We start from the raw sequence: 13,288 nt of genomic DNA on the forward strand, positions 1-13,288 counted from the left end.
GGGCTCCAAAATCACTGCAGATTGTGACTGAAGCCATGAAATTAAAAGACGCTTGCTCCTTGGAAGAAAAGCTATGACAAACCTAGACAGTGTATTCAAAAGCAGAGACATCACTTTGCTGATAAAGGTCCATCTATTCAAAGCTATGGTTTTTCCAGTAGTCATGTACGGATGTGAGAGGTGGACTATAAAGAAAACTGAGTGCTGAAGTATTGGTGCTTTTGATCTGTGGTGTTGGAGAAAACCTTGAGAGTCTCTTGGACAGCAAGGAGATCCAACCAGTCCATCCTAAAGGAAATCAGTCCTGAATGCTCATTGGAAGGACTGATGCTGAAGCTGAAACTCTGATACTTTGGCCACCTGATGTGATGTGAAGAATTGACTCATTTGAAAAGACCCTGATGCTGGGAAAGATTGAAGGCAGGAGGAGAAGGGGATGACAGAGGATGAGATGGTTGGATGGCATCACCGACTCGATGGACATGAGTTTGTGTAAGCCCCTGGAGTTGATGATGGCTAGGGAAGCCTGGCGTGCTGCAGTCCATGGGGTCACAAAGAGTTAGACACCACTGAGCGAATGAACTGAACTGAACTGATATATGTATCACATATTGCTTATCCATTCATATGGTGATGGACATTTGGGTTGTTTTCACCTTTTGGTCAATGTAAATAATGTTGCTTTCAAAACTGGTGTACAAGAATCTATGACTCCTGGTTTGAATTGTATTGGTTGACTCCTTGCTTTGAATTCTTTGGCCTACACCTAGAAGTGGAATTGTTGGGTGATACAGTAATTCTATACTAAACTTTTCAAGGAACCACCAAACTGCTTTTCATAGCAGCTTCATTATTTTGTTATAGCTTTTCTAAAAAAAACAAGAACAGTTATTGTGGCTTTATTTCTGATCAGAACATTTTAAAAATATGCTCTTTTAAGAAAACTGGAGTAGAGAGATAAGATTTTTGTAAAAATCTATAATCCCATTATCCTATAAAACTCTTCACATGTTGATAAATGTTCTTTCTGAATTTATTTTTATGACAACTGTTTCTTAAAATAAAGGTTTTGTTACCATGGAATTCTAAACATGTTTTTGAAGAGTCCTTCCTAAGGAAGGAATAGTATTTTGGAGTTGTGCTTGCCTTAAATATACACTATTTTTCAAATAATTTGCAGCCATCAGAAATTAAGTTTATGAGAACCGTGTAATAATAATAATAGTAGTAATAAACTCTACCTTCTATTGACTACTATATTTCAGAAACTTTTCACATGCCAACTCTATTCCTTAATCCTGTTTAGGCTTTCCCACTGATGGGCTAGGTTTCACCAGCTGTGTGGTCTTGGACACGTACCCACCCTGCCTGTTCCTAAATTTCCTCCCCTGTGAAAACAATGCTCCTATTAGCACCCACCTCCTGAGTTTCTGAGCATTCAAATGTGATGATCCATGTAAGGCACTTGGAATAAAACCCGGCACACCACAAGCATTCCAGACATGCATTTTCACCAAGTAAATTCCAGGTCCCCTGAAAATTTAAACATGAAAAAGAAAATCAAACCATGACATTAGTAGAAGAAAATTCAAGTGAACACTTTTAAAACCCTGGGGCTGAAGAAGTGTTTCTAAGCACGCTATCAGAGGCAGAGACAACGAAAGAAAAGGATTATTAGAACTGACAACACAATAAAAATGGACAGACTAAAAGCTCTTTAGTATACAGCAAGCTTCATAACTTAAAAAAAAATACGAACACTGAAACGTATTTTCCTAGAAAAATAGACAGAAGATAACAAGCAGCAAAGCAAGACAGTCTGCCGTGGCCAGTTTTCCTGTGGGGACATTCTGATGGCCCTGTGACACCACTGCCCTAGTGCACTGCAGTTTCCCGTGTCCCACCCCAGTGCACTGTGCATGCAATTCAGTCTCCTCACCTTCAGTCCAGAGGACCTTCACTTTCTATCTGAGTCCTTTCTGCATTGCTCACATTTTCTTTTCCGCAAGTGTCACTTCCAATCTGAAAACAGTAAAGAAAAAAAAATCATCTTTATAAAAGAGATTTTATGATATTAAATATATTTGCATACTCAAATCCTGAAAGAAAAGTTGACTTTAGTTGAGCTTTTTTCCTCTATAGTCTGGAGCTGAGGATAAAGAATCTTGTGTTCTAAATGCCTTCCTTCTCTATATCTATGGATACATATATAAATACATCTAGATCGATAGACATGTGTCTATATATCAGATTCATTCATTAATTCACTGATAAGTACCTACAAGCACCTACTGTGTGCCAGGTACTCTGCTGGGCATGGGAAATCTAGTGATGAACTAAAAACAGCCCCTGCCCCCCTGGAGCACAGTCTGGTTGAGGGAGGAGCAGGCAAAAAGGAAGCAAATATTCAAGTTAATAACACATTATCAAGTGTAAAGAAAAATGAAGCAAGGAAAGGAGGCAGAGAATGGCAGGGGCTGCTGTCTCAGATTAAATGGTCAGGAAGGCCTCTCTAATGAAATGATATTTGAGGAGAGGCGGGAAAGAGGTGAGAGAGGGAGCTCCAAGGATCTTTGAGAACATTCTAGGCAAAGAGAACAGCAATAGCAAAGGCCCCTAAGCAGGAGTGAGCCTGGTGTGTTTGAGGAACATCCAGATCACCAGAGTGGCTGGAGCAGATGGATAAAGAGGGACAGAAGTTAGAGATGAGGTCAGAAACATAAAAGAGTTGAGGCAAACCAGATAGGGTTGTAACATCCCGGTGACAACTCTGGATTTTATTCTAAGAGTCTGAGAAAGTTGACATTATCAGGAAAGAAGAAACCCACAAAAAGCGGAGGTATCTATTCTTCACATTTTTAAATGAAGAAGAGAGTAATTTCCATTAAAACAAATGGCCCCAGGTTATATGTGATTATAGACCCAAATGGTGCCCAATCCCCGACCCTCTTTCACTGCCCCATCACTGAGACCTGTGCCTCAAACTGCAAGAGTTAACAATAGGGAAATCTCATGCTTGCGTGTTGTGGGTACAGAGTTCACACAGCAGGCTTGGTAACTTACTCCTTGCCTGTCTCCAAAAGAACCATGACTGATCCTTAGCCAACCCAAAAGAATAGGTCTGTCAGAGTGTTCTTTATATCACCAATGGATTGATGATTTTGTTGTGTACACCTGGAGTAGCAGACACTGTTGTATCATCTTGTTAGGGTTGCTTTGCACAGAAATATCAAGATTGATGACATGAACCTGTTTTCATTGCTTGAGTCAACTAGAATGTTAGGGTGCTGAGTTTTCTGGTCATGGTCAGTTGTTAACAACTGAAAATTATGAACACACAAATAAGCAGACTTATTGTGGTGAACATTTTACAATATATACAAATACTAAATCATTATGCTATACATCTGAAATTAGTATGTTATATGCCAATTATACCTCAATAAAAATAAAAATTCTACTGCTAAAAAGAAAATGAAATCAGAAAAATTTATAGGATGTAGCTAAAGCAATTGTTAGAAGAAAGTTTATAGCACTAAATGTCTATATTAGAAAACATTAAGGACCTGGAAACAATGACCTTAGCTTTCACATTAAAAAATTAAAAAGGATTTTCCTGGTGGTCTAGTGGTTAGGACTCTGTGCTTCCACTGCAGGGGGAATGGGCTCGATCCCTGGTCAAGGAACTAACATCCTGCATGCCTCATGGTGTGGCCAAAAAAGAAAAAAGAAATTAAAAGATAAAAAGCAAATTAAACTTAAAGTAAGCAAATAAACCCAATATAAAGATGACAGAATTCAAACACCGTGAAAACAGAAAAACAAAGAAAAGCTGGTTCTTTGAGAATGTCAATAAACTATAAAACATAGATCCTACAAATACTGTGTCTAAAATGATCCCTACTGATGCCTGCCTCCTAGTAGTCATGCCCCTGTGTAGTCCTCTCCCCTTGAGTGTGAACTGACCTAGTGACTTGCTTCTAACCAGTAAAATATGGCAAAGGTAGGGGGATGTCATTTCCATAACTAGGCTATGACTCCATCTTGCTACCCTCTATGGCTGACTTGAATGAAACAAGCTGCCATGCTGGAGAGATAACATGGCAAAGAACTGAGGGCCACCTCTTGCCAACATCCAGCAAAAAACTGAGGACCTCAGTTCAACAACCCACAGGGAACTGAATCCTGTTAACACTCATGTGAGCAGAGAATTGGATTCTTCCCTAGTCAAGTCTTCAGATGAGACCCTGGCCCTGGCTGACACTCTGATTACAGCCTTATGGGAGAACTTGAACTGAGGATCCAGCTAGTGAAAGTGAAAGTGTAAGTTGCTCAGTCGTGTCTGACTTTGTGACCCCATGGACTGTAGCCTACCAGCCAAGAATACTGGAGTGGGCTGCCATTCTCTTCTCCAGGGGATCTTCCCAACCCAGGGATCGAACCTGGGTCTCCTACACTGCAGATTCTTTACCATCTGAGCCACCAGGGAAGGCCAGCTAAGCTGTACCCAAATTCCTGAACTGAAGAATCTGTTAGATAATAAATATCTATTGTTTTAAGCTGTTAAGTTTTGGGTAATTTATTATTTAGAAATAGCTAACTAATACGAATGTAAAATGATAAGGAAATACTATCAACAGCTTTATGATAATAAATTTGACAATGAAAAGGATAAATGGAAAAATTGTTTTAAATACACAAACTATCAAAGTTCATTCAAGAAGAAATCAGGGGCTTCCCTGGTGGTCCACTGGTTAAGAATCAGCCTTGCAGTGCAAGGGACACCGGTTTGATCCCTGATCTGGGAAGATTCCACATGCCTCAGAGCAACTAAGCCTGTGTGCCAAAACTACTAAGCCCACATTCTAGAGCCTGTGCTCTGCAACAAGAAGCCACTGCAGTGAAAAGTCCGTGCGCTGCAACGAAGAGTAGCCCCCACACATGACAGCTAGACAAAGCTTGAGTGTAGCAACGAAGACCCAGTGCAGCTAAAAATAAATAAATCAACCTTTAAAAAAAGAAAAGAAATCAGTAACGGACATACGGATACTGGTGGGGAAGATGGGTTGAATTGAGAGACTGGGGTTGACAAGTATACACTAGTACGATAAAATAGATAAATAATGAGAACCTATTGTATAGCACAAGGAATTCTACTTAATGCTCTGTAGTGGCCTAAATGGGAAGGAAATCCAAAAAAGAAAAAACGAGATATAAGTATACATGTGGCTGATTCACTTTGCAGTACAGCAGAAACTAACATTGTATGGCAACTATACTCCAATAAAAATTAACTTAAAACATTTTTTAAAAAGCTTCCAAAAGAAGAAATCAACAACCCAACTAGCCCTACAGCTATTACAAACATTAACTTGTAGTTTAAAAACTTTTCCACAAAAGAAACTTTAGGCCCAGATGATGTCACTGGTGAATGTTCCTAAGCATTTAGTAAGAAATTATTGCAATTCTACACAAACTCTTCCAGAAAATAGAAGCTACCAAATTACTTTCCAGCCCATTATATGAGACCTGCATTACTCCAGAATCAAAATCAAAGACATTATAAGAAAGAAAACAAAGAACAAGATTCCTCAAGAACTTATATGCAAAAATTTTTAACAAAATTTTAGCAAGTGAAGTCTAGCAATATGTAAAAAGGATACTTCATCATGACTACATGGGATTTATCTGAGGAATGCAAATTATGTTTGACAATCAAAAATCAATCACTGTAATCAAAACAGTATAGCCCTGGCACAAAAACAGCCATATAGATCAATGGAAGAGGACAGAAAGCCCAGAAATAAACCCATGCACTTAAGATCAATTAATGTACGACAAGGGCTTCCTGGGTAGCTCAGCTGGTAAAGAATCTGCCTACAATGCAGGAGACCCCAGTTGGACTCCTGGGTCAGGAAGATCCCCTAGAGAAGGGATAGGCTACCCACTCCAGTATTCTTGGGCTTCCCTGGTGGCTCAGATGGTAAAGAATCTGCCTGCAATGTGGGAGACCTGGATTTGATCCCTGGGTTGGGAAGATCCCCTGGAGGAGGGCATGGCAACCCACTCTAGTATTCTTGCCTAGAGAATCCCCCATGGAAAGAGGAGCCTAGCGGGCTACAGTCCATGGGGTCACAAAATAGTCGGACATGACTGAGTGACTAAGCACACAGCGCAGTGTACAACAAAGGAGGCAAGAATATACAATGGAGAAAAGACAGTCTCTTCAATAAGTGGTGCAGGGAAAATTGCACAGCTATATGTAAAAAATGAAATTAGAACATTCTCTAACATCATATACAAAAATAAACTCAAAATAGATTGAAGACCTACATGTAAAATCAGATAATATAAAACCCCTAGAGGAAAACATAGGCAGAACACTCTTGGACATAAATAACAGCAACATTTTTTTTTTTGGATTGTCTCCTACAGTAATGGAAATAAAAACAAAAATAAACAAATGAGACCTTATTAAACTTAAAAGCTTTTGCACAGCAAAAGAACCCACAAACAAAATGAAAAGCCAACCCACAGAATGGGCAGAAATATTTGCAAATGATGTGACCAACAAGTAATTAATTTCCAAAATACACAAACAACTGATACAGCGTAATATCAAAAAAACAACCCAATCAAAAAATGGGCAGGAGATCTAAATAGACATTTCTTCAGAGAAGACATACAGATGGCCAAATGAAAAGATGTTCAATATCACTCATTACTAGAGAAATGCAAATCAAGACTATAATGAGGTATCACCTCACACCATTCAGGATGACCATCATCAAAAAGTCCACAAACAATAAATACTGGAGAGGCTGTGGAGAACAAGAAACTCTCCTGTATTGTTGGTAGAAATATAAATTGGTGCAGTCACTACTGAGAACAGTATGGAAGGTCCTTAAGAAACTAAAAATAGAACTACCATATGATCCCACAATCCCATTCCGGGGCATTTATGCAGAGAAAACTGTAATCTGAAAAGATACAAGTACTCCAGTGTTCACAGTAGCACCATGTACAATAGTCAAGACATGGAAGCAACCTAAATGTACATCAATAAATGGATAAAGAAGATGTGGTATATACAAAATGAAATATTAGTCATAAAAAAGAATAAAATAATGTCATTTGCAGCAACATTGATGGACCCAGAGATTATCATATTAAGTGAAGTAAGTCAAAGAAAAACAAATATATGATATCACTTCGAGGAATCTTAAAAAATTATATAAACGAACTTATTTATAAGACAGAAGTAGACTCACAGACATAGAAAGCAAACTTTTGCTTACCAAAGGGGCAAGTAGAGGGAAGGGATAAATTTGGAGTTTGGGATTAACAAATACACACTATTATGTATTAAACAAATTAATAACAAGGACCTACTGTACAGCACAGGAACTATACTCAATATTTTGTAGCAACCTATATGGGAAAAGAATCTGGAAAAGAATATATATGCACACATGTGTATATATATAACTGAATGACTTTGCAGTACACCTAAAATTAACATGACATTGTAAGTCAATCATACTTCAATAAAAAAATCAATTAAAAACAAAAAAGAATATGTATATGTATAACTAAATCACTTTACTATACACTTAAAACTAATACAACATTGTAAATTTTACTTCAATTATAAAAAGAAAATCAATCACTGTAATTCACCATATTAATAAAAGAATAAAGAAAATACATAATCATCTCATTAGACACAGAAAGCATTGGACAAAAGAATAAAATTTCTTAGCAAAAGCATAAAATCTCTTAGACTAGAAGGGGTCTTCCTCAGTCTGAAGAAAATCCTATAGCCAACATCATATTTAATGAGAAACTGAATGATTTTCCCCTAACATCAGGAACAAATCAAAGCTATCCACTTTTACCACTTGTATTCAATATTATACTAGAAATTCTAGTCAGAGCAGTAAGACAAAAAAAAAAAAACAAAAAACATGCATCTAGGGTAGAAAGGAAAATGTTATGTCCTCATTATTCAAAGATGATAAATTGTTGAAACTGAAAATCTTAAAGAATGTATTAATACAAGAAAGCTACAACAATTAACAAATGAGCCTAGAAAGGTTACAGCATATAAAGTCAACATACAAGAGTCAATTGTATTTTCATATATTAGTCAGACACTTAGATTTTCAAAATAATTTAAAATTGCATCAAAATATGAAATACTTAGGGATAGATGGAATGAAAAATGTGCAAGACCTAGACATTGAAAACTACAAGACTATGAAAGATCACTAAGCAAAATTAAAGACGGGTTAAATAGAAAAAGATACTATCCTCATGAGCTGGAAGACTCAATATTGATATGATGTCAGTTCTCCTCAAGTTGAGGAATAGATTCAACACAATACCAACCAAAATCCTAGGAGGCTTTCCAGTAAAAATTGATAAACTGATTCTAAGATTCATAATTGATATGCAAAGGACCTAGAATAGACAAAACAATTTTGAAAAAGAGTGGCAAAGTTAAAGACTTACACTATCTGATTTCAAGATTTATCATAAAGGTAAAGTAATCAAGATATAATAGTACTGCCAAAAGGATAGACACAGCGATCAACAGAACAGAACAGAGGGTCCAGAAGTTGACCCATACACATATGGTCAACTGATTTTCCACTGAGGTGACACAGATAATATTTTCAATAAATGGCGCTGTAAAAATTGGATAACCTTACACACACAAAAAAAAATCACTTCACTCATTTTATGTTCCATATAGCAATAAACTCTCAGTGAATCATAGACCTAAAGGTTAAATATTTCTTGAAATGTTATGTAGCAGTTAATTTCTGATACAAAAGGATTCTATGGTATAAAAAAATGTAAAGAATTAGATTCCCCTCTTAAAGATGTATATTTACAATATCCAATCAAAAACTGAAAAATTTCAACAATAAACAAATTGGCCTAATTTGGTTTCACCCAGTAATCACAAATGTATTTGATCATGGAGCTATTTATCTGCACACTAGTAATATTCTATAAAATACACTTTGGAAACCATGGTCTTGTCCCAAACTTTTGCTTTACACTCGAGGAATGGGATATCTAGATAGAGTGATTCACTTGACCAAGACCACTTGAATAATGGAAGATGTCTCCAGACCGAAATCTTCTGCTCCTTGTATTACACAACAGATTATCATTTTCATTCTAAGTTTAGTGTATACCTTGAAGGCCTCATAAACAAGTGTTGCTTGTATTTCTGTGTTTCCACTACTCTGGGCTGTCTGTATTATACCACTTATCAGCATATAGTACAATCACTTGTCTTTCCCATGGAATTCAGCACTCCTGCCCAGGGAATGTGGACTGATCATTTTTATTTTGTCCAAGCAGTTCCAGTGGCTTGAATACAACAGAATCTCAATAAATGTTCCACAAATGAAAGGAGGGGGCAGATTTCTATGTAAACAGTCCAAGGACAAGAGTACAGATATCTAAGAGTGTAAGACTCCAAGTTGGAAAAGAGATACTGAGCAAAAGTGATACAACGGAGGGAGATAGGATTGGTGGAAAATTAAGAACTGCACAGCAAGAAATCAGGAAAGAAGAAACAATTAGACACAGTGGTATCTTTAATGCAGAGAAGATATTTGGTTCAGGGCAGCTGGTACCTTACTGCATAATTAGCTATGCTAAAGGCCAAGAAAATGCCTTGCTCCATGCAAAAAAAAATGCACAGTAAGACATAATAACATTAAAATAATCATTTCAGTTAGGTAACATTGGATATATATCATAAATAAGTAGAGGTTCAATATATTGAAGAAAATCATTTCAAGCTTGTTATTCTCAAAATAAAAGTACTAGAATATATGAAAACAAAAGCACATCACAAAAAGGACTTCCCTGGTGGTACAGGGGCTAAGAATGTCAATGTAGGGGACACAGGTTCAATCCCTGGCGGGGAAGACTCCACAAGCCTGCAGAGCAACTAACGTCCATGGACCACAATTAGTGAGCCTGTGCTCTAGAGCTTGCAAGCCGCAACTACGGAGCCCATATACCTAGAGCCCGTGCTCCACGACAAGAGAAGCTACCCCAATGAGAAGCCCATGCACCTCAGCGAAGAGTAGCCCCCACTCACCACAACTAGAGAAAGCCCGCAGGAAGCAACAAAGACTCAGGGCAACCAAAAATAAATAAACGAAAGGAACTAATATTTATTGAGCATGACAAACTCTTGACAGACATACCCCATTAGGTCTCATAACTACCCTGTGAGGTAAATATCTCCCTTTCCCTTTAAAAAGATTTGAGAAACTGAGGCGTTCTGTCTTCTAAGAATTTGCATTCTGTCATAAGAATCTGGGGTGATCCAGTTTTTTTCTCAATAATTTCCCAAACCAAGAAAAACCTCTCAATGTAGGGAACTTCTCCAATGTCTCCAATTTTACAAACAGTTTAATTTTCCTGACTTACGGAACTTTGATTGAGCACTTAAATAAAATGGTTAAGAGGTCCATATCTTGCTCAGAACAAACTGCAGGAATTCAAAACAGCTGCCTCTTCAAGGAGCATCCAAGACTGTTAAGACTTCCCAACATGGTTTGTATCAAAATCAATTTGTTACTTTTCATGGGAACAGAAGTAAAAAGAGGAATGAGTGTTTATAGAGTGCTTAATAAATTCCACATATTCTACTAAACAATTTATAAAGCTTCTTTTATGTAATTCTCACACTCCCCTTACAGATAAGATAGACCTTGCTTCTGGAATGTTGATAAAAATTTACGTTTCAAAAGTTTGAAAAACAAAGCACAAAAATGGGCTAAATGTTTAATAATGGAGTTAGTCATAAATACACAGAAAGTAAACGTCAAGACAGCACTATTCTAGGAATAAAAATCTCATTTAAAATCTGAATTTCTATTCATTTGTATCATTTATTTCATTAACATTTTAAATAATAGTCCACAAATATACGGCAAATGCATTGAGTGATACTACTTCCCAATAATAAGGTGGTTCTGTTTTGAAAAACTAGTCACTTATATGAGAGATTAAGATCGTTAAATTTGCATTGTAATTTTTTGCCTCTGAGCTTCATCTCGGAAGAAAGAAAATCTCACTACATTTACTCTATATTTACATATATGCAGTCAAAATTGTGTTCAATGACACTACCACACACAGTAAAGATTTACCATATGACAGTTCGATAGAACAAGTGTTGGTTCTGCCTCTTATGCAGTTAACAACAAAATTCAACCCATTAATTTAATAGCTTAAAAAATATCGACCAAAACCAAGGGGGTTTTTAAGGTATTAAATTATTTCCTGTGTCAAAAATAAAAAGCCAAAACGATCTTAAAAGTGCCCAGTTAAAACTGGCTGAAAATTCTAGCCCTGTACTTTGTTATAACTGACATCTTTCAGATGTCACGTGGATGCCTGCTAAGTCGCTTCAGTAGTGTCTGACTCTTTGCAACCCTATGGACCATAGCCTGCCAGGCTCCTCTGTCCATGGAGATTCTCCAAACAAGAACACTGGAGTGGGCTATAATTTGCTTCTCCAGGGGAATCTTCCCCATCCAGGGATCAAACCGGGTCTTTTCCATCTCCTACATTAGCAGGCAGGTTCTTTATCACTAGCGCCACCTGGGAAGTCCAGATAGCATTAACTGTATTAATCTGATCTTGGAGAAGGGAATTAAAAAGGATATTGAAAAAAAAAATTAACCTTTTTTTCATATAAGACCTCAAATACCTAAATTCCTAATAAGTATCAGGGTCAGAGAGTGACTCATGATTTCACTGTTTTCAACTGGTTAAATCAAATGACCCCTCTGGCAGTCAAATTTTAAATCTGCAAGTCTAGACATTACATCAAAATTCAGATGTCCAAGTCAGGGAAGCTGGACTCTGGCCCCGAGAACTACTGCTCAAAGCAGATGGAATTCAAGCTGCCTAACCTCCAGATCGCTTCCCGCCGCCCCCCCCGCCCCCGCATTTTTCTCTTTCCTTTTTTTGTTTGTAAACTTCCGCAGCATTCCAAGATGCCGCGGAGTTCTCATACCGAACTGAAGTGGAGCAGGTTTTTCAGCTCCTAGGTCCCTACAGTATGCGCTGCTGCCGAGTTTCATCTTAGGACCCCTTCCAGCAGGTCCTAATCTGGGGAAAGAGGTTCAGTGAGAGACCACCAAAGCCAGAGTGGGGAGTGGGCAGATGGAGCAGGGCGTCGGGAAAGAGGAAGAAGGTTGGGGTCCCGGGCTGATCCCCAAGGTCCCCTACTAGTTCCCAAAGCGGTGCGGGCGGGAGGCGGAAGAGCCCAGGCCGGGTGAGAGTCAGTTGGGCATCCCTGCCAGCTGGGCGGCCGGACAAAAAGTGACCCGCTCGCCCCTCAAGGATAGAAGGGCCCTGATGCTGGGAAGGCGCCGGTGGCAGGGCCAGGTCCGAGCGGCCGCCGGATATCCTCAACGGGGCCCTGGAGTCAGAAAGCGGGTCCAAGGAGCGTTGTTAAAAAGAAAACAATTCAAAAAAAAAAAGAAGAAGAAAGAAAGAAAACAACGTCTCGCTGTCGCCCAGCATCCTCCTCCCTTGGCTTGGCTTCCTCCCACTTTTGCCGTCGTGCCCGCGGCCGACCAGCTCGGCACCTACCGAGACCAGAAGGCTCGCTGGGCTCGGAAGCCACGCTCTGGCCCACGCGCCCCCGAGCCCGGGCCCCGGCCCCAGACCCCCACGTCGCCCGCGGACTCGCGATCCCGGACTCGCGGCCCCCATCCCTCCCCAGTGCAGACCCGGCTAGGTGTTCCCCGCGCTACCGAGGAGCGCGGGAGTGGGGGCGCGGGCCAGGGTCACTCCTCTCCCCGTCGCCAGCCCGAAACTGCCGGCCGCCCCACAGTCGCATCCAGCCACCCGGATTCCAGTTCCTCGGGTGGGGAGAGCGCCTCTGGTTCACCCAGAGCAGGGGCTCTGAGTCCATGCGAGGGAGGCGGCCCACCGTCCGGGTCGCCCCTTCCTCCCAGGCAAAGGGGCCGTCCCCGGGAACACAGCTGGTGGGCCGCCTCGGGCGGGCATTTTTGGCGCTGGGGTGGTCTCAGCACCGGCGTGGCCCCAGCGCCCGCTCTGGCGCGCCCCCTTCGCCTGGAAGAACCCCTGGTTAACCCGTTAGTCCCTGCCTCGCTGGCGCCACCAGCGCGGGGAAGTAGGGACCCGCCGGAGGCTGAGGGGCGGGGGGCGCAGAAAGGCCGGCGGGAATCTGAAGCGCGGGGGAGGGGAAGGAGATGCTGCACAGCGGGAGGAC

At 40.0% G+C, this 13,288-nt stretch overlaps 1 long non-coding RNA gene across 1 annotated transcript; it reads right to left on the reverse strand.

Annotated features, from left to right (window-relative positions):
• Window positions 1-1,419: 1,419 nt before the first annotated feature.
• Window positions 1,420-12,906, reverse strand: LOC122435250. The gene is made up of 3 exons (XR_006267620.1): window positions 12,807-12,906; window positions 1,940-2,022; window positions 1,420-1,533 (listed from the first exon to the last, which is right to left on the reverse strand). It is a non-coding gene; the product is annotated as an uncharacterized LOC122435250 (long non-coding RNA).
• Window positions 12,907-13,288: the final 382 nt, after the last annotated feature.

This window comes from Cervus canadensis, chromosome X (assembly GCF_019320065.1).
Source record: "Cervus canadensis isolate Bull #8, Minnesota chromosome X, ASM1932006v1, whole genome shotgun sequence".
NCBI classification, from domain to species: Eukaryota; Metazoa; Chordata; class Mammalia; order Artiodactyla; family Cervidae; genus Cervus; species Cervus canadensis.